The sequence below is a fragment of the Equus asinus genome, chromosome 5, assembly GCF_041296235.1.
Source record: "Equus asinus isolate D_3611 breed Donkey chromosome 5, EquAss-T2T_v2, whole genome shotgun sequence".
NCBI lineage: Eukaryota > Metazoa > Chordata > Mammalia > Perissodactyla > Equidae > Equus > Equus asinus.
In genome coordinates, this window is record NC_091794.1 from 16,663,012 (window position 1) to 16,687,138 (window position 24,127).

Sequence of the window (24,127 nt, forward strand, 5' to 3'; positions counted from 1 at the left end):
CTCTCTCAGAATTTTAATCCTAACATATTTCTTAAGCTAGATAGGTCCTAACGCTTTGAGTCTAGATTGTGTGTGTGTGATGTACTATTCTCAAGACCACTGGGACACTTTTTTAAAATATATTTTTAAAATCATAATGTGACAAAGAACTTACCACAAAGTAATAGTAGCCAAACAGCTTTGAAAGAAAGAATTAACAGTTCCTAAAGCAGCTCTAATTTCTAATCTAATCAACTTTTAATGAGGCCTTATTGCTTTCTCCTTCCCTCCTTTTCTTCCTCAAGTTTAAACTTGATTGGGAGCAGGAAGAAACACTAACTTCTGGTTTAGAAGAAGCACAAAAGAGGAGAGAACTAGAACATCTTGCTGGCCTTCTTTTCTCATCCTTATAAGGAAAAGCAAGAGTAAACTACACAACAGAAAAAGCAACCACAACAACAATGACTTTGGCAGTCTTATGGTAGTAGGCAAAAGCAGGATTTGCATCTGCACAATTTCAAGGGCTTTCTTCAAATTTTAGCTTCTCTGGACTTTCTTACAACAAAGCTGAAGGAGAGATGTGATCTGTTTGGGGGAATAGATGAGATTTGGGGGGAAAGAGGAGAAACTCCTTATTTTCAAATAGTATTTAAACACATGGCCAAGATATAACTTGCAACACTAGAAAAAATTACACAGTTAACTCAAACCTACTAAAAATAACTCACAATACCCTCTTCACTAAAACAAAACAAAATAAAGCAAAAACTCATGACCAATTATTTTGACTGGTGAAAACAGTGACATGAAAGTAACAGATGGAAGCCCAGTTTTACTCACACATCACACTAAACACAATTGCAAGCGTCCCCACAAAAATAACTTAACAATGGTGACTTTGCCTTGGGGCTTCAAAATATCTCCTTTAGGTGGCTTTCCCTGAGGACTTCAGAGGGCTTCCGAAAAGTAATGTAGAATGAAACCAACTCATCTGTCCACACCCAGAAACTGGAAAGAGCTGCCAATCATAGTCTGCAAACAAAGGGGATTTTGTCACCTTTGTCAAGTCCTTTCTCAGGACTGGAATAGGTGTTCTTTTCCTACGTATTATTTTTTGTTGTCTGGTAGTATTTTCAGAAAAGGTGACATATTTGTACTCTTAAAAACACCACACCACAGCGCATCTAAAAACTTTCATAAATCAAATAATTAAAAGTAATAAATCTTCCTGCTAATTGCTTCTCAAAGTTGAAAGAGAGGTTATTTTCTTACCTTATACCGTGCCTTCTGATCTGACAGTGTCATTCAATCAATAATTTCAATGTCAGATACTTATTTTCAATTCTTTTATTACAAAGACTTGAAGCAATAATGAAATGGTGCTGATCTGCTTGCTTTCACTCTATATAACATCTATATTTATATGCTTTGCTTCTATTTGGATCTATATTTATCTGCTTTATCTGCCTACAGTGCATCTGTTTCTCATACACACAGACATATATTTATATATATACACACATACTGTATATGTATAGGTTATATATAAACACACATACCCACAAAAAAATGTATGAATGTATGCTAGTGTGCTTTGTCAACAAGCATGCAGGTGCATAAATACTCAGACCCATGACAAACACACACAGAACACAAAAGCATGTGTAAACATACTTGCACAGGGAAAAGCACATCTCAACAATAGGCTCATCTAGATACGTGGCTGTTGGACTCTGAGACTTGCACACTGTTGAGTGACAGCCATAGCCTACTCTGGGAGGCAGAAAAATCTAAAGGCAAAACCATATAACTAAATAGAGATCAGGCATTCTAACTTACTCATTTTAAAGATGAGGAAACTGAGACACTGAGAGGCTAAGAGCAAAGATTTTACAGCTTCCCTGTGGCAGAGCTGGGAGTAGAACGTAGGTTTCTGCATTCTCGACACACTTTCCACTATGCTGGATTGAAATGATGACAACATTTTTCTCAAACTCAATATCATCTTTTAATTTCCCCCCTTTCCTATTTTTCCCTTTCCTTGCTGCGTGAAGTGTAAACAACTAACGTTCACTGAGGGTCAAGCACTGTTCCTTATGTTTTAAATGTGCTATCTCATTTAAGCTGCGCAATATCTCTGTAAAGAAGGTATTATTACTGATGTCCATTTTACAGACAAAAAATTCTGAGGCTTGGTGAGTGAAGGAACTCACTCACAGCTGCACAGCTAGCAAGCAAAACAGCGGTGCTCCCCTGATTCTCCAAGGTCCCTGTTTTTCCCACTACATCTTGATGTCTTCCTTAATGCACAACTGAATGTCCTATGACCCCCACCACCACAACGTAACCATCACATAAATCTAAGAACTGGTCTGTTTCAGGATACAGAACAAGTCTAAGGCAGAGGTTCTCTCAGACCGGAGGGAAAAAAACGGTGGGCAGTGGGACAGGTCTTAACATCCCTGGTACACAAACATCCATCAAAAAATGCAAAGCCAGTACCCCAAATCGATATTTTGCTCCCACACACGTGTTAAGAATAAATTCAGAAAAGAAACTATGTCTACATATGGCAAGGCAATTTTATACAAATTTCCTCAGATAGTAACCAGTCGTGAGCTATCCCAACACACAGGAGTTTTACACTTTGTTCCACTTACACAGAACCCAGCACTGGGAGACGCCATGTGGATTTGTGAAACTCCCTGGGGCACACTGCATCCACAAGCCAAGCAACAGAGATCGCACTGATCCATACATGCAGCTCTTCATCTGTGCATATTGATAATTACTCTTTATTTGTGAATTAAATCCAAGTTATAAAAACAAGTTTCAGACATTTGTCACAAACAGGATGCATTTTACTTAACTCTTTCAGAACACCATCTAGCTACTGTCCACAGGAAACGGGAGCTATCATACGATAGGGTCTGATGTAATGGAAAGATTACGGCCGAGAGAGAGAGAGAGAGAGAGAGAGAGAGAGAGAGATAGAGAGAGAGAGAGAGAGAGAGAGAGAGAGAGACAGAGAGAGAGAGAGAGAGAGAGAGAGAGAGAGAGAGAGAGACCGACTTGAATTTGAATCCCAGGTCTCCCACTTATTAACGGCATGGATTTCGGCCCATCACTTCAACGGCTCTGAATCTGTTTCATCACCTGTGGAATGAAGAATAAAACCAGCTTTTCTGCAGGAACATTGTGAGGATTACAGACAGTCCCAGTACGATGTCCTCCTCATAAAGGGGGACATTAAACATTAATTATGACGTCTTTAAGAAGGCCTTTTGGCTGTGACTTTCTATTGTATAAATGCTGCAGAATTCCTCTAGGAATAAAAGAAGGTAGGAGGCATTTTTTCTACTGGTTTAATCAAAGACAAACTTTGGTGATCAGGTATGTTCCCAGGAAGGGTAGAAATAAAGCATTTCATGGTGTAACATTTTCACTGGCAGATCTTAAAGCCCTTAATAACCCTCGACTTTTGTGATTGCTTGTACTCTCATTTGACAACTGGGCAGAATGAAGCTCAGAAATACATCCCCCAAATGAATAATAATTTCTAAAAAACCACCAGCAGGGGTGAGAAGAATGTCTGTCTTTAACATCTAAACCCCATGGTGGCCAGCTGAGTAATAACGGCTACAAGGTCACAGAAACAAAGGGCCACGCTTCCCCCAAAGCTCTCCGAGATCATTCACCGAGGCCAAAACCATTAGGTAATGCTGTGTACATCTGCTGAGATAACAAGGGTGAGTCAGGGTTAGGTCAGGGTTTCAGGTTAGAGGGGTGGGGTGAAGAGTGGCTTTCAGATCTAATGATGAGAGTAGTTAAATTTAAGCAGAGAACAAGCCATACAGTATTTAATTCAAGAGAAAAGAAAAGGGGAGATGACCTCAGCCAAGAGAAGGTGGGTGGGAACATAGACCCTGTGGGGCTCAAATGGGTAAATGTGCCTCAAAGAGGAAACCCTCCCACGTTCACACACATTGAGAAGGGAACAAAAAAGCCCGGGGTGCAGCACAAATCCTGCTATCCCAATAACACACACAGATGTTCCACCATTGTTTTCTTTTATGCACATTTTAATTAAGAGATCAGAATCAAGCATTAAAATGTTATTAAATGGCTTGTTTACATTTTCACTATACGTCATTTATTATGCATTTTCTAAATGTGTGAATATCTATTCAGACGGGCTATTTGGAATTTTTATGTCACTGTTACAATTGTCCCTCTAACTCACGCCAGTTTTAGCTAACCAAGTAACTGTCGGAAAGGTTGTTCAGTCCAAGCAGTGGGATAGAAACGTTTGCTTCTTTAATTCTCAATCAAGCAATCCCCATCGCCCATCGCACCTCCCTGCAGCGTGACAAACTGCACACCACACTCCAGCACTCCAGGACGTCCCAGGTCCTCCGCTGCCTGTCTGATTATTCACGAGAGGCCCCGTTTCCAATATTGCCCCATTGTCCTCACAAGAAAATAGTCTCTCTATCCATGCCATACCCTTCCCAAAGCAGTTTTGAAAACCTGAGGAACTCAAAGCTACCACATGGAGGAACGTGGCCTCCTACCAGTGGCACAGACTCCCCTGGAGGGGGCACAGTGGGAGAAATGGGAAGGAGCAGATTTTTTTTCTCTCCTCATCCCATCACCTATTTCTAGTCTACCACTTATCTCCATTTATCCCTGCAGGAATCTCTTGAGTTTTCTGTATTATTCTAGAGTTGGAACAGATACCCAAATTTGCCCTTCTTCCAGACTCCACAGATATGAAGACTTATTACACTTATTTACAAGTGTGGATCACAGGTGTCCTGTAGTCTGCCCGCACCTTATGGTTCAAGCACTTTAACAATAGGGCATTGTCCTAGAAACCCACAGTCCATATCACGCCTATGAATCACTGGAGGTGGAATTGTGTGGTCTCAAAAGGCAGGACTCATGTCTTGTGCATGTTCAGTACTCTGCCTAGTACGCTATGAGTGCTCAATAAGTCCAAATAAGAGAGGTAACTTTTTTCTTCCTCCCTTCCTTCCTTTTCTCTCTCTCTCTTTCTTTCTTTCTCTTTTTTCTCTCTCTCATTCTCCCTCTCTCTCTTTCTTGTTCTCCTTGTCTGTTTTCCAGGAAAAGCAGAATGCTTGCACAGAGCCAGCATAAGACAGGAACAAATTCTAACCCCACTGTCAAACTATATTCATAAACTGTCTCATTTGCAGCATAAATAATCTACAAAAATGTTTCTGTTATTATAAGTATAACCTTGAGGTAAGAGTTAAATTGAGTCGGCTATAACCACTGGACCAGAGGACTCAGAGAAGAGTAATGGCACAGCTTCAAATCGAGTTGCTTTTGGAAGGAAACTTTAAGATGCTACCACAGAAAGAATAAAATTGGCACAACTCTCTGGAGAGCATCTTAGCAATATGCATCAAAAACTTAAAAAGATATGAATACTCTTTGACCCAGAAATTTTACATCTAGGAATTTATCTTAAGGAAATAATCAAAGATTTAGAAGCAAGAGTGTTTATCCTGGCCTTACTTACACTTGTGAAAAACTGGAAACTTTGCTTGGTAATAGATGGTTGATTAAATAAATAAGAATTCATCCATATATTGGAATACTATGCAGTTATTAAAAATCATATTTTGAATACTACTTAGTAACATGAAGAAATGTTTTTGGAAGACCTTTAAATGAAAAGGCATATGCACCAACAATATGTAAAGGTTGATCAATTGTTTAAGTAAGCATTGCTGAGTTAAGTTAGGCTCGAGAAATGACAAATGTGTACACATACAGTGGGAAAAGACTGAAAAATATGTACAAAAACACTAAAAGTGGTTGTTTCCAGGCAGAAGAATTTTAAATAATTTTTGTTTATTTTGAATTTTTCCATAATGAAAGTATATTAATTTTATAGCAAAATATTACTTAAAATATGAATCTACACAAATCTGCCTTCCCTAAAGGCCTAAAAGGTGACTTTCCATACGCATTTTTGTCCCTAGAAGTCTTCTCTCTTCTGTTTTTATAGATAGTATGCTTTCCTTTCTAAAATCTTGTGTTCTAGACCATGTAGTTATAACATATGCTGTACCTCTTAAATAAAAACTTTTCATAGCCCTGTGATTTTAGTCTTAGGCTTCTCCTTAGAAAACATTCCAATGGCCTATGAGTTAATAATATGGAATCTTAAGAATTAGAAGAGTGTTTCTGTATCTATTTCTCCTCAACTCTTAAATTTTGCTTTCAGTTCAGGCTGCATAATAGCCGTGAATATCGTTGTTTTATTATTTAGGCCCATAGCATACCACTTCTCCTTTTTTTTTTTTTTTTTTTAAAGATTGGCACTTGAGCTAACAACTGTTGCCAATCTTCTTTTTATTTTTTTCCTGCTTTTTCTCCCCAAATCCCCCCAGTACATAGTTGCATATTTTAGTTGCGGGTCCTTCTAGTTGTGGCATGTGGGACGCTGCCTCAGCATGGCCTGATGAGTGGTGCCATGTCTGCATCCAGGATAGGAGTCAGTGAAGCCCTGGGCCACTGAAGTGGAGCACGTGAACTTAACCACTCGGTCACAGGGCTGGCCCCACTTCTGCTCTTTTTGATTTCCAAACTTTTTTGTTTATTTCTCCAATGCTATATCTGTTTAACAGATGCTGATGCAATAGAGAATAAATGAACCATATATAGTCAATCATTCAGGAAAAGTCATCACAAATTTGGCCAAATAAGCAGCAGCTCAGTTCAATGCAGTCTAATTCCCTGTGCAGTATTTGGTGTAATAATCCCAGGGCTTCTCATATCCACAGCTCCTTGGAAAAGATACCACCCCATCCGCAGCTTTTATTCACCTGCACATCCACACCGAGCAATAGGTGATTGTACAAGGGACCAAAGAGTAGAAAGAAAATGGAGGAGCTATGACAGGCCACAGGTGGTCCCAAGTTATAAAACAGTAAAAGGATGTACAGTCTATTAGTCCTAAAAGAAGAATTAGGCAAAGACGTTGAGAAAGGCTCAGCCATGATATTTAATCTACTAGAGTAAATTTCCATGAACTCCTGCCGTGAGATTCTCTGGAGCAGCCCTAGATCTGGGCTCACCAGAACCTCTCCTTAGAATTTCTTTATTGTGACACACATAACTCAGAAACATATCCTCATCCTTTAAGCAAGTGAGTGAGTCTCTATTCCTTTAAATAAAATAATATTAACAACAATAACACCTGACATCCAAATTTTGAGATATCATTAGAACCCAAAACACAGACTTTTTGTAAACCTGAGTTTCTGATTTCACCAGGGAAATTTCTAATAACTAAAGTGGAGCATTAGAAGTTTATATGTTGGGTCCATGGTATTATAAATTGAGGTGTCCATGATACACAACAGTGTATCGATCACTTACAAAGGCAGGAAGTTACTCTTGACACCAATTTGCAGGCTTCTAGATTCCTACTGGATAATGGTAGCAAACTCAGTTTGAATTCTCCAAATATCCTCTAAAAGTAATGTAGATCAACAAGGAGAGAAAATAAAACTGCAACCTATGCTTATAGCATAACTAAAAGACAGAAAAAGCTACAAACATCACTTTCTGTGTAAGTAGGGAAATAAACATTCTGAAACCAGAAGAGCCAGCCTGGGGGCCCACACTAAAATGGTGACTGGAAACAACTCTACTTAGGTGTCCAGTAGGACTATTAACTCTAGTAAATAATCACAGCTTTGGGAAGGAAGTATGTTCTGGAACAAGCTCCCAGTGAAAAGTCCAAATGCCAGGGCCCCTCCAAGACCTATGAAATCAGAATATCCAGAAGTGATGTCTAGGCATCCACATCTTTAAGCTCCAAAAGTGATTCTGAAATACCCTAGAGATGAGGACCCATGTGCTACTGGGTAAGTTCAATGTTTATCAATTCATCTCCCTTAACTTCACAAACAAAAATTCTGCGCCTGCCAGGCCAATCTCCTTGTTCTCCATCCTTGCTTCCCCCTACAGAGAAACTGAATTCATGTCTTTGCCCATCTGCTCCTGATTCGCCCCATCTAGAATGCCCTGCCTGCGCTTTACTGCCTGTATAAATCTTCTCCACTTTCAAAATTGGGTTCAAGTTTTACCTCCCTTCTTCTAACTCACACTGATAATACTCACATCAATAAACCACAGAATACATGTTTCCCCTCTGTCTTATATCATTATGGAAACAACAATTTATGTTTGTCTTACATCTCAGTGACATCATAAACCATATGTGTCCTCAGGAAGTGTTCACATGGTTTTGTTAGTACCTCTTTGCTATATTCATCTAGGACTTTCCAAAGATAGAATAAACGAAAGTAGCACCTGTATATTCATCATCAAATAACATAGAGTATGCATCTTTATCTCCCAAAACTGGCAGAGTCCATTCCTTGCACTCTGTAGGCTTACATGGTGAAGAAAGTACAAGACACATGTAGAAATGAAAAAAAGAAAAGAGAGAGTTTGCATCTCCAGCCCTAATTCCTCCTCTGAGCTCCTGAATCATGTATCCAAATGTCTATTCAACTTTTTCACTTGGATAAGAATCTCAAAATCAACATGTCCCCAAATTAACTCCTAATTATCTCTTCCCCAAAACTGCCCTTTCTCCCATATCCCCCATAACTCCCAACTCCATGGAGTTAATATTGCCATTGATCCAGGTGCTCAGGCCAAACAGCTGGTACTCATCACACCTGATGTTTCTCTTTCTAATCTACACCACACCAAGTCCCTCACCAACTGCCTTCAAATTATTCAGAACTGAACCATGTTTCCTCCCTTCCACTGCCATTACCCATCTCCTACTGGGCGACCACCGTAACTCCTAACTGGTCTTCCTGTTCCACCCTTGATCCCTTCAGTTGATTCTCCACAGAGGAGCCACAGATCTCTTCTAATGTATAAGTTAGACCACATGCATTTCCTAAATCCCTCTTTAGCATGGCCTGTGGGATCTGGCCCCTACCTGGCTTCATGCTAATTCTCACTTCCTTCCACTGGAGCCACACATTTCTTCTTGCTCTTCCTGGAATATTTCACATTGTTCTTACTTACTTGACAACATCTATTCCCTGTGCCTAAAATCCTCTTCCTCCTGATCACCACATGCTTAGCTCCTTCTCATTATGTAAGTCTTTGCTCAAATGTCTCCTGCTCACTGAGACCTTCCCTACCTACCTTATTTCAAATAGCACTTCCCCCATCATCTATCCCTATTTTCTACCCCCTTACCTTGCATTATTTTCTTCCCAGATCTTATCGATATTTAAAACGGTATATTTTTTGCCTACTTAATTCTTGGCCCACTCTCCTTCCCCTATAAAGTAAGTTTCATAGGGAACTTTGTTTAACTTGTCTCTATCTTCCCAGTAATTAGAGCAATGTCTGAAACACTACATGTGGTTCATAGATATTCAATGACTGAATGAGTAAGTGGATGAATAAAGTGTTCCAGTACTTATCCATCTCATCCTAGTCACATCAACTTTAAACAGAAAATCTTTATTCTGCATGATGTAGTCACTGCTCTGGATTGTCCGAGAGGCCTTTATTCTTTCCATCTGACAGCACAGGCCAATCCAGGAACCCACCTGCATGGGATAGCTCAAGTCCTAGAATAAAGTCCTCGGGAGAAGTAAAGTCAAATTAGTAGCTAACTAAAATTAATGTCTCCTTCGAGTCTATAAAAGTAGAAGTTTTCCCAGCCCAACTGGCCCTGATGACTGGGACTGGCATGGAATGCTGCCACAGCAATCTTGTACTAGAGGAACTCCCAATCTGGAGGGGGAGTGAGGGATCTTTTTATACTCTTTGTTTTGTGAAAGTACTAAGCATAACTCATCTTTGTATCCACAGTGTTCAGAACATTGCCGAGCAGATAGTAGAGTTCCAATAAATGTTTACTAAACAAATGAACAAACTGATCCATGAGACGAACAATAACAAAATCTTAAGTGTGATTCTTCTGTGTCTAAGCTTTGTGATAGTGTTAACTAATCTCAGCGAATAAAGCAGTTGCTTCGGTTAGACATATGCTATATAAAATCCATTCTCGTAGCTTTTTTTTTTCCTTCATAGATTAGATTGAAAACCTCATTGTGAAGGACCATGTCTTATCCGTCTTGTATTCCCGGTTCTTAGCACAGTATCTGGCTGTAAAAGGAGAAAAACTCTAAAGCAAAGGATAGAGAAGTTAGAAGCCCTGGCAGGAATCAGTGAGTATTAAAGAATGCCAGTCTGACATGATTATCAGATGTTAGGTGATGAAAATCATGCCAACTAACATATGGATTCCTACCCTGTTTCTATGGAAGACTTGAGCTCTAAAATTATTTCCTGAACACAGGGGATCAGAGCTGGTGCTGATTATTTACTATGAGACTGCTACTTTCCAGAATATTGCTGATCAAAGTGCTAGACACTCAGTGCATGAAAATCTACACCTCTTTACTCAACTCTTATAGTTAGGTAAAATGCTTTAGCAAATGGATGTTATAAAAAAGAGTTCCGAAAGCAGTTTGTTCACTAAATATGAAACCCTTTTCAAATATGAGATGAAATATATAATGCAACTATTAAATCAATATGCCTTGTGAGTACCCACCATGGTTAGTGTAACCAACTGCTTTAGTTTGCCTGAGACTGAGGAGATTCCTGGGATGTGGGACTTTTGGTGTTAAAACAGGGAAAATTCTGGGCTAGCTGAGATGAGTTAGTCACCCCAATCATAGCATAAGTTGCTAGTTTAGTTATCAGATACTCAAACGTATCTATATGTAGGATTTATAGGTAGACAGAACATATGCTAGACAACTAGGCATCACTAGGCTACCAACACAAGAGGACTAAGAATTAGTCTTATCCTAGTATACCATATGAAGTACAAATCCCCTCTCCTTCATTTCCTCTCCATTTCCCCCCTATGTTGGACCTCTTACTTATGTTTTTAAATTGTGTGCTTGTATCGATTTTATTGCAGTCAAAGGATATTAATTTGAGGTGTTAGGACAATTTCCTTTTCTTCAGAAGATACGGAAAATTGAGAAGGAGCATGGGAGCCTGGTCTCGATTGACGCATGGGCTCATCTGTTTTTTACAACCCCAAATGTGGCAATTTATGATGGTGACATCAATGTGGGGGATTAAAATTTTCCTAACTCAGAATGCATGTTTTCTACATATTCCAGAATGGAACACAAGCAGATTAAGTTCCAAAATCCAAGGTGAGATCTACAAGACTATCCCAGCCAGAATTCTGCTGAGGTATTTATTATAAGACAAATGGGGACAGCCCCTCATGGACTCTTCCAGATCTTTCTGGCTCCTTCACAAGGATCATCTAGCTTTAAGAAGGCTCCAAAATAGTAGTCGGTTTTTGGACACAGAATAGTCATCAGAATCTGGATTACAGTATGAAAAATATTGCCTTTTCCAGAGTTTATAATGCCAGGCTTTCAACATTGAAGGATGATATATTCTTTCTAAATATCTCTGGTCAGTCTTAGCAACTAGATCTACTTTTAAGGCTCCATTTCTTCTATGTCTTTTAAATTTAATGATAAAGAAGAACTATCTAAATTTATAATATACACGAAACAGTGAAATTAGGAAAAAAATTCTATTTGATGTGAGTCTGGTTTTTTTTTCCCAGCTCCCATGACTAAAAAGATCAACAGTTACCTACATTTGTAATATTTATGCCTCCCAGACTCAGGGTAATGAGTTTCATCTCTGGTCGAATTTTTATAACTGACTTTCATTTACCTGTGAAATAGAAAGCCTTGGTAGGCTCTTGTCCTAAAGAATCAGACGCAAAAGTTAGTTCTATTGCAAGGAACGGAAGGGGGAAAAATTGTCACCCTAATATGCTACTACTGTACTCCTCTGCTTTTTTGCAGTAAAGGAAAGCTATGGCCCTAGATACAAATACTGAAATAATGGAACTACAGAAGACAGATTAATCAAAACATGAAAACGACAGTCTTCAGCTCTCCTCCATGAAACTGTGGTGTGTCCTCCTAACTTTGGCCAAAGGCCCAGTTAAAAGGATTCTTCCACAAGATGAGCATGTTTAGAGGAAAGCCTTATCCTAATTGATGGTTTAAAAAAGCCCAACCCTACATTCTGTTCAGGGCTTTGGTTAAGTAGGTAAGCCAAAGCAGAGGAGACACGACTTCCTCCATTAAACTGGCTGGAACCCAGGTTGCACTAATTCAGTCTAAATAGAAACCCTCTGCTTTTCAATCCCTTTGTTCTCTTGGATGTCACAGCTCCCTGCTCTATTCGCTTCCTTTTATAGTCTTTCCTCACCAAGCATTTCAGGGAAAAAAAAAGCTAAATAAAGATCACAGCCTGTTCCACGGTGTCCCCTTCTTCTTCATCATCTTCTTTCCCATTTGTGCAATGTTGTGGCACCTATTAACTACCAATGTTTTCAGAATGACATTATACAAGGTGCAGGCTGTACCACTGTGCCCTAAAAATATCAACAACTGCATTAGTCTCACAATAATTAATGGCAGGCATTATGCAAATGACAACTTTTTCGCTGCAAAATAATGACATTTCTTCATTTTGAGCAGAGTTATGCAAAACAATGAATTTAGGATGATAAATCACACAGGAGAATTAAGAAAGCCATAACGTTCCTGCCCAGGCAGGCAGAAAGATAGACAGACCAACAATTTAGAAGACATTGTTTGTTCTCACACCACTATAAAAAATCATGGCCAGTCGGCCATTAATGTGTGTGGGTTTTTTCCTTCTCTCCTTTAGGCAACAATGCATAAGGGGATGCTAAATTCTAGCAATTGGATCATTACAAGTCACAAGCAAATTTTTCTTTATTAACCTTAATAAGTCATTCACTCAGAGACTATAGTCATCAGGCAAATAAAAAGTATCACATGCCATTCTGCTACACATTAACTAATTCCTTATGCAAACATCACAACATATAGCAATTACTGCCGCTCAAAAAAACAAAGTCATTTTCAATTTATTTTATTGCTTTTATACTTGGCCATTTCCTGGAGCACATTATCGTTTCTTTCCATAACAACCCGAGGTGGAATGGAAAAGAATTTCAGTAGCTCTGAGCACTTCCTCTAGGCACCTTTGTCCTACGTCCTTCCCTTCCTGGGCCTGCTAAGGAAGGTTAGGGGTAGGGTATGTGCGTGCTCCTCAGCAGCAAATCTCCAACAAGCTCTAACGGGAACGGCACATTCAGCCCCTCTCTCTGCGGCAGAGACCGGAGGGCATAGGCAGAAAGACTAGGTCTGACTGTCTCCCACATTTGCTACCATAATGCTGACAGCTCTCCTTGATTCTGTAAAAACAGGTGAAAGTGCAGGTTTAGATCTGCCACTAACAGATGAACATGAAAGTCAATAGATTCAATGTTAACCTGAGAGATGCCCATTCTGGTTAATGAGAATTATGAGGCTAGTTCGTCACGCTTCACTCAGGGCATAACCTGTCCCTTCAAGAGTCCTAAATAAAGAGCAATAATAAATATTGAAACTTCACCCCCCCAATGTTAAATAGGCCCTCTTTGTTTTTTCTGTCTTATTCTGTAACACCCTTTATCCAAAGATCCCAGGATGTGAAACAAACACTAAATAAATCTTATACGTGGCCAGTAGATTTTTTTTTTTAGCCCATTTTACAGACTGACAAATGGATTCTGAGCAAGTAGGGCTTTTCACAAAGTTGGGCAATGAAAGAGGTCAGATCTGACTAACGCCCCAATGTTCTAACCTCTGCAGCCCATGGCCTCTTTCTCATAACCATGAGCACTTTCTTGCTGGTAAACAATTATGCTGAAAACAGCCTGTACGTGTCCCTGTTCACACAATAGGATCATCATCTCCCTCTGTTCTCTTAAATCCACAATCCATTTCCCCCTTTTTAAGGTAGAATACTTCCAAGACACACGAGGGAAAAGCTCCCTTTTCCGTTTCTCTTCCTGAAGGTAATAACATTTTGCAGTTCTCCTTAAATAAAATCCAGCCCATGCTGGATCAATAAGAATGATGCCCATTTCCCTAATGGCAGCCGATTGCCATTTGCTATTCAAATCAGACTAGATAAATTACAGTACATGCCAGGGAACAGGCCAGTGAATTAAGACAGGCCTCCAGAGGACCAGCGATATTATTAATCTTTTAAGACACTATCATATTTCTTCTTGACAGTGTGCGTAGACTCACAGACACACTGCGCCCAGATTGAAATATCAGCTGCTGAAAAAATCAATAGTGTTAGAAACACAATAATTTTTGGTCTGCAGGGCCTACACTGAGCAACACTTGTACCCCTCGGTGCCATCTCTTCTCCTGTCTCCCGTTTCCTATTTTCCTCTCCTACCTTCTTGCCCTTCCCTTTCCATTTCCTGGTTTTAAAAGCTTGTAAGCCCAAATGACAAGATATCGTGAAGGAGTTTCTACTGCGGACACTGGCCATTGTGGTCAAAGGGCTGGTTTTCCATGGGCTGTTTGAAACACAATTTCACCTGACTAGTAAAACGTTTTGGTGTAGGATCATGTTTCCTACGCACTTAATACAGATCCCCAACCCTGTGTACCTTGTTCTGTTTTATGAGGAAACACAGATATTTAGGGAGGTGGACATATCTGAAAAGTCTGGGGGAAAGTGAAATGGAAAAAAAGAAAAATAATGGAAACCTGGACCAGAAATGAAAAAAAAAGGGGATTCATTGAAGAATGAGGAGAGAAAACAAAACAGAAGACTACAGGGAAAGCGGAGAGAGAGCACTGGATGCTGGGAAGAACCTTTGAATTATATTCTGAAAATCTGGGTTTAAGCCCTGCCCCTGCTGTTTGCACCCTATAGGATTTTGCCACTTACTTAGTCTTTCAGAACCTTGGTTTTCTTATCTATTAAACAAAACAATATAACCACCTACCTCATAGCAGTCTTGGGTGGGGGGGGGTAACTGACAAGATTATGTGTGCTTTCTAAATAATAATGTGTTTTGTAAATGGTTAAAAATGATATAAATTTTATTTCTACTAGAGAGAGATTTCTGAAATATGCCTGTTATTTTTCCCTTCGTGGAACTAGAATATCATAAATGGACTTTAGGTGTGATCAATAAATAACTAGACTTATAGCTACAGAAATGTTATTTAGAGCCATATTACCAGTAGCTAGTAGAACTGTTGAATCTTAGCCAATACCTTTTACATTTTACCAGGCTGGCTTTACCTTTTCCTTCTCCCTTTTTACTCCAGATTTGAGGCTTTGATTCTTGTTCATGTTGTTTTCAACTGAGGAAGCAGATTAAACAAAAACAAAAACAAACAAAAACACCAAACAAGACAAAAACCTACCATGCTTTGCAAATCTTTATACTATTTTCTTGATCCTAAGTCTCTCTCCAGTTGTTTCCCATTTGTCTTCTTCCTTTCATAGTAAAATTTATTGAAAGAATTGTCCATGTTAGCTGTTACCATATCCTCACTTTGCATTCTTTCCTCAACCTATTCCAACAAAGCTTTGATCCATTTCACTCTACCTTACCTGCTGTTGCCAAATCCAGTGGTCACGTTTTCATTCTCATTCTACTCAGCTTCTCAGCAGCAATTTAACGAGGTTAACCACTTCCTCCTACTTGAAACACTGTGGCTATCTTCTGGGACACCTCTCTTTCCAGTTTTTCCCACTACCTTCTTGGGTGCTTAAAACCTATTTGAGTCTCATCAAATATGAAATCTGTTACTAGGAATTCAATCTAAAATTACTTCTGATTTGGGATAAACACAGCATATTTGGCAGAACAATGAACTCTTAGAAGGTGCTGGTGAGATATGCAGGTTTTGAATGTCTGGCTTTACGACTTTGAAATGCCACAGAATAGACCAGAAAATCTAGTTCTTGGTTTGGCTTGAAGCTTATTTATTCTTATAGCAAAAATATTAGCAACTAAGTTTCAAATATCCATAAATGATCCTTTAACTAGAAATTGGCCAAATAGACAGATTTCTACATATGGGCAAAACATAGAGTGTCTTTAACGCACAGAATTTCAGAGACCTCCATATCGAACTTGAAATTCACAAATATACATTGCCTCATAGTTCTACAAGAGTCACTTAACTGTTCTACTCGTTTTTTTCCAACAATTGTTTCTCGAGGTGTACATTGCAAGAAGAAAAGATGAAAACCACTCCCAAGTAAACCAAAGCAACCTGAATATGGTTTCAGCGCTGGGTTGTACCCCTGAACTCTAGCAAAAGCATGAAAATTTCTTGTAAGTACACAAGATATACTCTAACAATCAGCAGATGGAGCTTGAGTTCATCTTTGTCTCAGGAGAAGAAACAGTCGTTCCTGACTTACAGATATGGCTGGAGGGCAGTTCCTGAACAAACTGGTTTCTAGCCCTATGTCTGTGTCTACAGTTTGATCATGCTGTAACATATAAGGTCACTGACATGATAAAATATCACAAGATAGCACAGGACTGATCAAAACCTAAAATTATCCAAATGTACTACTTGGAGAGAATGCCAACAAATTCTTTTGCTTGTGATAGTACCAAGAATATGAATAAAGGGTATTTTCTTAAGAAAAAAAGAGTTATTCCCATGATTTGCATGTCACCTGCCACCTAGGAATAGACTCTGGCTCCCCTTTCTGCTCAAATTCTTGCACAGAGTCAGCTTGCCAAGCCTCTAACCAAGGTCTTTCTCTTATCTAGACTAGAACAAATAGTCCATTTTGAGTCCTGAGAACATATCAACAAAATTCCCAGGCTTAATACTTTTATTTAATTATATACCTATATATTTATTATTTTTTAATGAGCTATTCCACTAAGTTAAACTTTAACCATATTAATCTGGGGGGAAAAATCCCTGACTATCAACTAACAATTTTGTAAACAGTTATCTCATGAGTTAAATATTAACTTGAAAAATTAAACTCAGAACTCCAAACAAGCAGGAGAAGCCAAAAGGCCAGTAGGAAGGAATAAAGATTTTGCTGCCTTTGGTGTATCAGGTTGCCTTGGAAGAGAGTGACACAGTCAGGCAAGAGAGTGTTTTGGTGGCAGCTGGATGATATGTATGAATAGGAGAGGGAGAGAGGGGAAGCAAGAAAGGACTTGGAAGACACCTACTGCCTATCATCAAAATCTCAAAACTTAGATGATACATTGACATCAGACCTCATGGAAAAGAAAATGCATGAGAATATGAATCCACTGATAATGTCCATAGGAATTCAGGGACAATAAAGCTATGCTTCAAGAATATGGACATCTTTTTCTTTTAGCCAACATAGATAAGCTACCCAGTACAAGGCTGGCTAGTCCATACTGCCTACCTGCCACTGAACCTCATGTGGAGCATTCTGGGACCACTCTCCCACTAGAAACAATGGAATGCAGACTGCTCTGCCTGTTCCGGTTCCTCTTAATAATAACAAAGCAAAGCTGAAATGTCTCTCTTCATTACTGGGTTGGTGGGGGCTGTGACTTCAAGTTCTAAGCCATCGTCAAACTTTCCATCAATTCACTCGATAATTAATATAGACATATCACCTAAGAAAAAATTGGATCTAGGCAGTAGACCAATGTGTGGACGTGTTACCATAAATATTGTTATGGTTAGGGCTTCGACGCAACAATTTCAAGAAAATCTACATAGCTAAATAATATGCACAATCTTGATATCTGTGGTATAGGATAAAATTGATTTATTTTTAATGCTGTTTCAGGAATGCTTAGGAACTATTAAGATTCTTCCTGTCAGTCTGTTAAGGATTAGTCCTGCTTGCTGATTAAAAAAAAAAAAATCATTAACAAAAATTTTCCCAGTGTAGGTATTTTAAGGAAGACTCCCATTTGTCCTATATATGGAAACAGTGAGGCCAAACAGTGTGAGTTACTCAAGAGAGGGGTGGGATGAGATGGAAAAAAAGGAGAGATACATGAATATAGAAGGAACAATCCTGAAATACACATGTATATCTTATTTAGATTCCTGAAATATGATACAGCTCATCAGACCTTCCTTTTTATATTTTTAATTATACACAATACATGAATACACGCTTATTGGAAAATATTTACACACTATAGACTATACTTTATACTTGGAGCTTTTTACAGTTTATAAATACTTTCACAAAAATTAGCTTTCCTGACCACTCCAAAAAGTAAAGAGTAAAAAGAGTAGGTTCCATCATCTCTGTTCTATTGTTAAGCAAGTATCACTCTAGCATTGAAGTAGTTGGCACAGAATGAACTAGAACAGAGAAACAAGAATTATTAGCAGCCTTGCTATACCTATGGACATGATGAGTGAGGGGATAGGTTGACAACTGAGGAATGGAAAGACTATAAGTGAGTGATCAGAGGAGGGCATCAAGGGGAGAGAGTTTTCAAAATATTCAAAAGAGAATATAGACGAGCACTAGGAATGAAGGGCAAAATTAGGAGTGATTTGTGGGAAAGAAAAAGTGGTTGGAGCAAGGAAGAAACTCCAAATTCAGAACACCATTCATTTGGCATACATCAATTGTGTGCCTACTATATTTGAGTTTCTCTGGATGCTGTTGGGCAAACAATACTATGTATTGAGAGACTGACCTGTTCCTGAGGTACTTAATGTCTAATTATTGTAATAATGTCCCCAAATAATTATAATACAAAGGAATTCAGATATTCAGAATAGGGATTTAGGGAAAATCATCTCTTAAATCTCAGCTGACAATGAAAATCTTCACTACAATGAAGAAATCTAGTTGAACTCTGAAAAATGTGTAGGATTTGGGAAGTGATAAGAAGATTCAGGTTATGTGAAGGGCACGAGAAAAAGCATAGAAGCAGAAAATTGAAAGATACATTTGCGAGCAGCAAATAAACATGTTAGTGGAAATTATTATAGGAAAATAACGTTGGAAAGGTAGGTTGAGCCTGGAATGTGAAGGGGGTTCTTGAATATTGGGCCGAGTAATCAGCTTTATTCTGTGGGCAAAAGAGGTCTATTACAGGCTTATATAAGTAGGGTACTGGCACCATCACAGTGATACTTTAAGTAATTGGGAATAATGGGCAGAATAAATTCAAACAGAGAAAGCCTAGAGATAATGAGAGAGAAAGAAAGAGAGAGAGAGAGATCCATTGCAATAACCCGGGCACTATGAGATAAATATGTGACCTCAGTAGTGTCAGTAGGAATAAAAAGGAAATGAAATGTTCTAGAGACACTGTGAAGGAAGAAATGATCATTAATATATATTAAATCTCTACGAAGTGCCAGGGACTGTACTATGTGCTTCATGTGGATTAACCCATTTAATCTGTATGTCAACCCCAAAAGGCAAGTAAGTTTATTGTTTCTATTTTACAGATGAGGATTAAGCAACTTTCTCCAGCGTATACAGTTAATAGTGATAAACCAGGATTCAAACCCAGGTCATCTGTCTCTGGGGCCTGCCTCTTAACCTCTATGCTTACTGTTTAAGCATAGGCTCAGGGGTCTTGGTGGTGGATCATATGTTACAAGATTTGATAGAACTTGATGATTGATTATATATGAGTCATGAGAACCTGAGATTGTTGAGAATCTTGATTCTGAGATTTTTGGGCAATGGATAGAATGGTGACACTATGAATAAAAGGAGGGAAACTAAAAAGACCTTCCGGACTTCATATTTTACATTTGTTCTTAATGGTACAATTGCTTTTTCAATTTTAAGTGTCAATTCACCATAAAAGTCACAAAACCACCAGCTGAACCACCAAACTTAAAAGGCTTTGAAGATAGGAACCAGCTGATTCTTCCTTCCAAGTTTCACTAATGTATATGTGGAGTCTAGCACAGTGCTCTGTATATAAGAGATGCTCAACAATAACGTGTTAAATGAATCATTGGAGGGGTATTAATCATAAATGAGAATAAAGGGAGGGAGGGTAGTAGAGTCAAAAGAGTATGACCCAGAGTAAGACAAATTTTGGTTCAAATCCTGGCTCATCAACTTTCCAACTCTAGGACCTAGCGTATGTTACTTTAAACATTTTGTAGAATATCAGGTAATAATTCATGGGAAAGCCAGATAGCTTTCTGGATTTAGTGCTTCTATGTAAGGCAGTGGATCCATAAAAACCTAGAAAGGATGCCCTCAAAGGCTGTTATCTCTGACAGAAGAAAATCTGCAACCTTCTTCTCTTATTGAGTTTAACTTACAGAAACTACATTGAGACCTATACAAAAAAATCTGCTAACTGCCAGTATTAAAAGAGAAATAAATAATTTTCAGAGAAGTAAAATTACTTTATAGTTTCAACTGAAGGGGAGGTTTTAATTGCAGGGAGACATCAGCTGAATGGTTTAGCGTGGACTAGTGGGATCCAAAGAAAAACCAAGTTTAATTAGCCTTAAGATTTTATACAGCGTGGCTCTTCCCTCCCACACCTAGTCTGATTCCATCGGGTCAATCTCCTTTTCAATCACGCTCTCTGCCATCCTTTTCTCAGATGCTGTCAGGACAAGCCAATGGGAGAATGACATACAGATGAAAACAAGATTTGAATAATTACTGCACTGCGGCTGGTTGTTGTTTGAGGATCATTTTATTTCTTCCAATCACACAGGTCCTTGGACTTCACAGCCTCGTGTTTCACATGGGGCTGATGCTGATTATATTATGACATTACAGCAAAGACAGGCAGATCAGACAAAGTGAATTTCACTCAGTAATTAAACTGCAGTATCTTTCGTGGAAAGTCCAGGGCAGGATTAATCGAAAGGTAGCTCTTTATCATCTCGATTAGTGCTGGGATTTGAAGAGTGAGCTCTGATTTGACAGCTAGCCCTGAGTCGGGCTGACTGGTGGCCCCATATCTGTCTAACTTGCAAAATAATATCAGATCAAGAGACATTTGCAAGGTTATACCCTTCCCTTTTATTTTATTTTTATTTGAAGGAAATGCAGATAGATTCAAATATGCTACCATTTCTATTACCCTGTTTGCTATTACAAAAATGTCTATTAAAAAGAACAGGTCCTTCCAAACCCCACAGCATTTTACAAATGGTTTCACATAATTCCACTTAGCACCATGCTCTAATGGCTTCTTATTTCTTCCTTTTTCATTATCGGAGACTCAAATCTGAACATTTGGATGGCCCAAGCAACAGCTTCTCAAGCTGCTCAGTTTCCACTTTTATTTCAAAGGACTCATTGTAGGATTTATGGAGGAATTTTGCTTCTCTCAATTGCTCTTTTAATGTGTGAGATATTCCCAAATTCTTTACTGAGTCATGCGTTGGATCACTGATCTCAATCCTAGACGTCTATAGAAGCACCTGTGAGGCTTTGTAAACAATCAAGACATCTAGCTCCCGCTCCAGACCCAAAGATTCAGTATCTGCAGCAGTGAGACCCAAGCACCTGTAAATTCTTATAAGTCTATTGGCGAACTGAACGTGCTGCCAGGGTTGAGCCCCATTGAGTGAGCTCTACAGTATACCAGCCATATTTGCAAACGCTTTATCAAAACAAGCCACTGTTGAGGGAAATGAAGGCTGATATTGTTGTGGAAAATCTCTTAAGAAAATGGTAAAAACCTTTTTCTAATAACTTTTGCATAGAAAAATATATATCAGGTCTCTTAAGGGCAATGGAAGACAAAGAAGACTACAAAACAGAGATTTATGTTGACAATGCTTCCACTGATCCATCTGATAACATTGAAGGTGATGGTTTACTGATTGAGCTCATCACAGGATAACACTGTAGCTACAAACCATATAATGTAAGACGACTGTTGACTAACTTGAGAAAATCTCAGAGTTTGGACACAAACTCGGAATTAGCTGTTATCTAATTTAACACCTCCACTATTCAGCTGTCTTTTTAGAAAGAGAACGGCAGAATTGAAATACCTGATTTCAAATTCTGACTCGGCCTTGTTTTGGAGTTTAAGAACACACATTCTGGAGTCAAACTGAATCCAATTACTAGTTGGGTGGCCTTCAGAAAGGTATTTACTTCTCTAAGTCTCAATAATCACATCTTTAAAATGGGGCCAAGAATACTTATCTCACAGAGCTCTTTGGGTTTTATATTGATTAATTTACGTAAGAGTGCCTGGCCAATAAAAGTATCAGAATGAAATAAAAGTCTGTTGAAGGCAAATACAATAAAATTATTTAAGGCTGTCTCTGAGCCTCTGTGCCTCAAAACCGTCAGTTTTGAGACTCAGAGATCAGTTTTCTGGAAGATTTGATCTGCCAGGGATAAAGAGAATGAATCCAAATACAAACTGCTTTCAAATTTTATTGTGCATAAGCATCACCTGGAAGTGACTGTTAAAAATGCAAATTGCTGGGCTCCAATCCCAGAGAGTCTGATTCAGCATGTAAGGGGGCAATCCAGGAATATGCATTTTAGCAACCACCCAGGTCGAGGATCCTTACTTTGATAAAACAGCTATAAAGGAATAGAAATTAGTTAAACATTTATCCCCAAAATAACCACAGGTGTGGCCTGACCTGGACGAGGCCATGCTTTCTGTTCCTTAGGTCAGAATTCAGTTAGATGAATTTAAGTTATGCACAAATATAACATGTTCACAGAGTATGATTATGCTTACAGAGTAAAAAGTCTATTTTTTCTTAAATACGCTTCCTGAATAATTATCATTTAGCCACTAATATTATCTTCAACTTTTTCATCACCATTAGGTACCCGTAAGTATACAGGCATGGGTCAGATTCATTATCAACTCATCGTTTGTCTTCTTATAAAATAAAAATGTCTCCTTCTGAAAATTGGCAAATTCTTTAAACAAACAAAAGTAGCTATTTCCTCCTTTAAATGCATCATAAAATAAAGTATTTTTGAAGTACATTAATCAAAATTGATGATAAAAATCAATGCACAATTGTGAGTTGAATATTTTAAGTGCAATTGATAAATTAATTTGCTAAAAGGAAGATATCCAACCTATAAATGGAAACTATTCTGGATCTAAGGGAAAATTTTAAACATTTTCACCTTCAAGGTTTTTCTAAGGAAAAAACAGCGAGACAAATTCCAGAAATGTGTTTAGAGTTTGTAACACAATATGCCAACAGATGTACATTAACTTTCTATATTCTAAAAGTTATTGTACAAGACCACAAGAGAATTATGGTCTCTAATTGCAGCTGAGCATATAGTTGAGCTGCAACTCAGCTCATAGCGGAGAAAAAAATAGCAATATGAGAAAATGTTATCCACATTACAAGACAATATAGCCTAGTAGTCAAGTGTGAAGCTGAAGGAGAATCTTTTTAATACATGCTATGTGAGCTAGAGTAAGCTACTTAAGATCTCAGAAACTCAGGCACAGTACCTCTCTGAGAGGGTTGTGGTGACCATAGTGAGTATTGAATAAATGCAAGCTGTTTTTTATTATAATAGTTGACAGTTTATTTCACAAGATATGTCACAGGTGAGACTTAAGTGGATGGTACAGATATTGAGAGCTACAGAAATCTAAAATTAAGAGAATATTGGCATGGCTGGTAAGGTTTTTGCAAGGAGTGGTATTTGAGTTGGATAATTCAGAACGACTAAGAATTGGATAGACAGAGGCACAAAGGTCGTTTTAGGCTTGGGGGGGGGGGTGGTGTTGATCTGAGCTGCAGGTAAGAGATACAAAGTGTTTAGGGACTGTTAAATAGTTTAGGATAAAACTGTAAAATATAATTTGAGTAAAATGATAGAGGGTTCTGAATTCCAAAAGTCATTTTTTGTTTTCTTGGTAAAATTTTTAATTGCTCAAATGTTTTCCCAGTGTATTTCAACATCTCTTTAGAATAGTGGTTATCAAGTTTCAGTATGCGTCAGAATCACCTGGGGGACTTGTTCAAACACAAATTGCTGTACTCCACCCCAAAGTTTTTGATTCACTGGGTTGGGGTTTGTGTAATAACATATTCCTAGGTGATATGAATGCTGCTGGTCACTTTGAGAACCACTGCTTTAGAAGATGGTCAGACAGAGTCGGAAGGAGGAGGTTTTACCTAAAAGTAAGAAAAAATTGAATAACTAAATAACTCTCTTAATTTCCTGTAAAATTTCACGCCCATTT

At 38.5% G+C, this 24,127-nt stretch overlaps 1 protein-coding gene and 1 long non-coding RNA gene across 40 annotated transcripts in view; one reads left to right on the top strand and one right to left on the bottom strand.

Moving 5' to 3' along the window:
* ZBTB20 (zinc finger and BTB domain containing 20) overlaps positions 1-24,127 on the bottom strand; it is a 770,050-nt gene that overhangs the window by 362,455 nt on the left and 383,468 nt on the right. The gene's annotated exons all lie outside the window — the stretch shown is intronic.
* Positions 6,383-24,127, top strand: part of LOC123286082 (uncharacterized) — a 31,647-nt gene continuing 13,902 nt past the window's right edge. Inside the window, exon 1 of the long non-coding RNA XR_011503164.1 lies at positions 6,383-24,065. This is a non-coding gene — a long non-coding RNA (uncharacterized lncRNA). The remainder of the gene's footprint in view (positions 24,066-24,127) is intronic.